Source organism: Crassostrea angulata, chromosome 4 (assembly GCF_025612915.1).
Source record: "Crassostrea angulata isolate pt1a10 chromosome 4, ASM2561291v2, whole genome shotgun sequence".
NCBI classification, from domain to species: domain Eukaryota; kingdom Metazoa; phylum Mollusca; class Bivalvia; order Ostreida; family Ostreidae; genus Magallana; species Magallana angulata.
This window is the reverse complement of record NC_069114.1, coordinates 33,472,204-33,477,458: the sequence shown is the minus strand read 5'-3', so window position 1 is coordinate 33,477,458 and position 5,255 is coordinate 33,472,204. Positions and strand designations below refer to the sequence as shown.

Genomic DNA, 5,255 nt, shown 5'->3' with positions numbered 1-5,255 from the left:
TGTTTAGCCGATCAAATGAGGCGTTACAATCAGAATTAAATTATTTTAAATAGTTTCTGACGATAGTCGACTTTAAAGAAATATTTTGAAACATAATTTCACACTACTGTTTATATATGTCCGTCTGTTGATTCGCGATTCAATACGAGTGTATGTACGTTATGTGACTTTGACACTTTTGCACCTGGATACAGTTTGTGTTAAATCACAAGCTTGGCGAACCTTTAAATTTTAGTTTACATTAATTGGCAAATTCTTATCCTGTAACCTCTTGTTTGTAATATAGGTCATACCTCTCTAACACCAAGGAGGAAGAGTATTGTCTATTTTAGAGGAGAAACCATGTTTTGCCTCAAATAATTCAAACCTTTTGTAGATTGTCCTGAATGTTACATTTTCAAGTTTGTTGCAGATTTTATTATATATGGATACATGTATATGGTACGAGGGGAACACCCATACAGTGCGGAAAAGGCAACGCTTTGATAAGGAAAACATGCCTTTTTAAACCTTTTCAAAAGCCATATTACGTATCGCTGTGAAGATAGGAAATAAATATATGTACAAATCAGTACAATATTAAATGTTTCCGTGAATCTAAACAATTAAAAAAGAATTCAAATAAACTACCATTTTATATCAGGAACACAAATAGTATTAACACAACTAGTATTGAAAAAATTACATTTGATGAAAATACGATTGTTATCGGTAACATTTTTCTTTTTTTTTTAAAGAATCATTATTTTATATTTTTTTCTATGAATTAATATATATATTTCTTACATTTTTTTTTTAATAGAAATTCATCAATATTAAGTAAAGTAGTAGTTTTTTTTTAATTTTAGCTCTTCTGAGCAGAAGGCTTGGGTGAGCTTTTCTGATCAAAATGTGTCTGTTATTTGTGGTTGTTATTATATTGTCGTTGTCGTAAACTTTTCTCGTTTTTATCTTTCTCTCCAGAACCACATTGCATATTTCACCCAAACTCAGCACATAGCATTTCTCAGAAAAAGGATTTAAGTTTGTTCAAATAAAGAGCTTCGCCAAACTTAAAGGAGGAAGGGATTATTTAAAACATAATGAAACTTTATTGACATTTTTTTGTTTTTGTTTTTTTTTTAATCTTAATTTCTATTTGACCGATGAAATTGAAACATATGTGGAATTCTCATTAAGTTGTCGTGTAAATTCACGTTTTTTCAATTCATGATCGCCAGGGTTGGGGAAGGGGGAGCAACTTTTTACATAAGAGTAAATATTAAATTAGATTATATTACGAAAACCATTAAAAAAATCCTTGAAAAATAATTTGGCAGGAATAGATTAAATGCATGTAAAAAAAATCTTCAGAGTGTGTAGATTCATGTTTTTTAAGATCTAATTCCCGAGGGTTGGCACGAAAGGGAGTGGGTCAATTTTTTATATATGATTTATAGGGGAAAATATCTTCATCTGTAATAGCATTTGGTCATCAAAGCTGAAACTTAAGTAAAAACTTAATTATGATGGGTAGGTTCATGTTCGTTTAAATCATGATCCCAAGTAGTAGGATGGGACCACTGGGGGTCATCTTTTCACAAAGGAATTAATAGAGAAAATCTTTAAAAAATATTTTTCTAAAAAACCATTTCGCCTGAAATGTGTATATCAATTTGAAAACATTATCAGGTAAAGTAGATTCGGGTTCGTTTAAATCATAATCCCTGAGGGTAGAAGTGTGTTTCTTTTAAAAATGTTCTATGAAAATTTCTTTAGAGTTTTTTTCTCAAAAACCCTTTTAGTCATAGAAAGCTTACTCAAAAGGGAAAAGTTCATGTTTGTTCTAACTATGATCCCTGGAAATAAGGTTGGTCAAAATAGGGTCATTAACATAAACATTAAAATGAAAAACTCTTAAAGGTCTTTTCTTAAAAGCTAGTTGGCCAGAAAAGTTAAAACATAAGGAATCATCCTCATGTTGTCTCAATTCAGGAAAAGTATGAATTAATGATAGCAAAATGGAGAATCAAATTAAAATTAATGTTCTAAAAAAGTTCTAAAAGAGTTTTATCAGGGCGATCAACAAGGCCATCAGTTTTGTTAACATTGTCATGATATAATAAATGAACAGATTTATTACGCAATAGTACATAATACCGTAATGCAGTAATTCATTTCTCTACTTTCGTACATCTATGATAAATGTACCATTACATGATGATTGAACAAATATCGACAGCGTAGCATTCACTTTACTTACAATATGAATATTCCTTTATCGGCATCTCTTTTTAAACCTTCATGAAGCAAAATGAAATGTCTACTATAAAGTAAATGTTTCTTTCTTTAGTTGAGTGTAGTTGTCTTGTATTGTTTCTGAAAATCCAGTTGTTTTCTTGCCCAAAGAATGTGAAGGATAAACATGTAGATATTCGTTAAGATTTCTTACTTTGTGTCTGAAATATAAAAGAACATTTGCATTTTGAGTCATAAGATTTTTTTCTTCTGACAATTTGGAAAATACCGACACCTATCAAATACATACAAATCCCTCTCATTTAATTGTATTCAAAAAATTAAATAAAATACTTGTAATTATTAGTTCGCGTAAGAGTGAATGTTGACATTTTAAAGTATTTTTACTATGTATGTACAATTTATATAGAAATTATTTGTATGTGTACCTTTTGATACAACGAGCTGGCACACATATCACAAAACAGACGATGATCAACAATGCAGCTAATACAAGGACTGTGTGATAAGTCGAGAGTGCAAATGATGAATCAAACGGTTCTATTTCATATTTAAGAAAAAACACTGAATTTATAACAAATACAAGATGTTTCATTGAATAACATTATTCATAACAAGTTTGAAAATAACTATTGCAAAACACATATAACTTCTAGTTGAAGTATGGTATTTCAAGAAGATTCTAAAGATAGTGTTAACCAAATTATTGATTTTTATTATTGATAATGTTATATACGTTTGAGAGCGTTGTTCTACCGCATTTTCTACATGAGAGAGAGAGAGAGAGAGAGAGAGAGCATGTAAGATAACTTTAAGGTATTTTTTTAAAAGACATTTTACCTGATATACAGCCATGTTTGAAGTCACACTTTTCTTCAAGATGACAATCACATGCTTCCTTGCATAAAACTCCATAATAATTTATGGGGCAAACGAGCGAACAGTTATCCCCCCATCTTCCTGCTGGACACACTTTACCAAATGAAAGAGACGAGGCAGTATATGTTTTCACATATTCTCCAACAATTCTTTTAGAAAACATTACATTATTAAAAACATTACAATAATGTCATAAATACTTTCAACCAATTGAATTATGCGTCATCTATTCCATAAGATTAATACGTGTTAAAAAAATATTTTCGGTAGAACAGTTAAACAGTTACCCTATTAGGTTTTAAGCTAAAATTTAGTTTTAATAGATCGTAATATATATATATATATATATATATATATATATATATATATATATATATATATATATATATATATATATATAACAGACATCTTTATTTAAACTATGATTATGCTTCTTTCATCTATTCAACGTACCCACACAGTTGTTGTCGACTTCGTGGTAATTTGGACAGCAATTAATTTCATTGTCTCTTTAAAATAAGAAAAGAAAAAAATGAATTTTGAAAATGTATCATAGACCAAGTTTTGATAAATTTTAGTATTAACTGTAACAGAAGTCTTACTTGACATTACAGATTCCAACACTTGTCTCATTCAGGGCAGCCACTGTAGCTCCACATAAGATAATTGTTAAAATAATGCGTTTGGTCGGAGCCATTTGTTGGATTTTGAGATCAGAATATTTCTCTTTCGCAAAATATAATTCAACAAATAAATCTTAAGTTAAAGAACGCTTTCACCCATGATGCTCAAATAATCTACAAAATTTGAAAATTTGTATCAGTATCTATTAGTTATACATTCCATTTAACAATCAACTTCCGTAATTCATTGTAAATATGTATTACCATCATAAGTTCAAACCAAAATTAAGATATTCTGCGAAAACGAACAATAAACACCTTCAACATGCATAACACGATTGGGTGTGTTAATTTCCGAACGTCTGGTAAAAACCATATTTGATGGTAATACATATTTCTCACGCACTTTATCATTAATTAGGTAATATTACATAAAAATGCGGAGAACAAAAGACCGTTTAGTTTTCTTACGTAAATCTTTTGCATAAGACTTCATATTGTTCAACAAAACAGGAAAGAAAACAGACATATTGATGCTTCAAAATGTGTCTTTATTTACATTAAATTCCGACATAATATTAGTATATAAATATGTTTTGTTTCAGTTCTATTTTCACATGAGTTTATAGTTAAATGTGCCTCATTACGTTTGAGGAGTAAAAGAAAAATCTTATTAATTATTGTCAATGTTTATACTTTTAGCAATAGCTTCCGAAATAAACGTAAACAACAGTTCATCTGTTTGATGGGTACAAAATGCATCACAAAAAGATCTTTCTTCATCGCCTTTTTTCATACAACAATTCTCAAAACTGCAATCACTACGGATTTATTCCCGATGTAATTCACTTTCTATATAAATACGATCTCTTAGAACATCTAAACTCGTACATGTATCTACAAAATGGAACGTTTGTTAATAAACTTGAATGGAAAAGAGTGTGAACTCAGCTGTGCTAAACCACTCTACAACTTCCGGATCAAACTGCATGCTCCGAAACAACGATTTTACCCAATTTTGACATATAACTGGAAACAAATAAACCAGACTGGATCTGAAAAATTCCTACCGACGTTCACGAAGTTACTCTTTGTAAATTTGTAAATTTGACTCTCCTTGACACCCCCCCCCCCTCTTTTTAGGAGTTTTATATGTTTGACTGCAATGACATATGATTAAAGCAACGAATCCAAAATTAAAGAATGCTGCAATATATAAAGCTTTAATTTGTGTTAAAAAAAACCTTATTTATAATATATAGAAGTTCAGAAAGAAGATAAAAACCATCTGCAACATAAACGCGTTTAGATTTTAATTTCCGAAAGTTGTGATGAAAACATCAATATAGCACATGTATTACTATCATATATTACATTATAGCTATGCATGTGCTGTTTTTGGCACCTTTCTCACGCTCTCTGTGATTCATGATTTAATATAAGCGAGCGCAGCGAGATCTACCGGCGAGGCGCGTGTGAATAAAACATTCAGACCAGTTGCATATTTATTCCTCA

The 5,255-nt window shown here is 30.0% G+C and overlaps 1 long non-coding RNA gene across 1 annotated transcript; it reads right to left on the bottom strand.

Moving 5' to 3' along the window:
- Nucleotides 1–1,859: 1,859 nt before the first annotated feature.
- LOC128179384 (uncharacterized) lies at nt 1,860–3,626 on the bottom strand. The gene is made up of 4 exons (XR_008243076.1): nt 3,571–3,626; nt 3,079–3,210; nt 2,667–2,778; nt 1,860–2,438 (listed from the first exon to the last, which is right to left on the bottom strand). It is a non-coding gene; the product is annotated as an uncharacterized LOC128179384 (long non-coding RNA).
- Between the last annotated feature and the right edge of the window lie 1,629 nt (nt 3,627–5,255).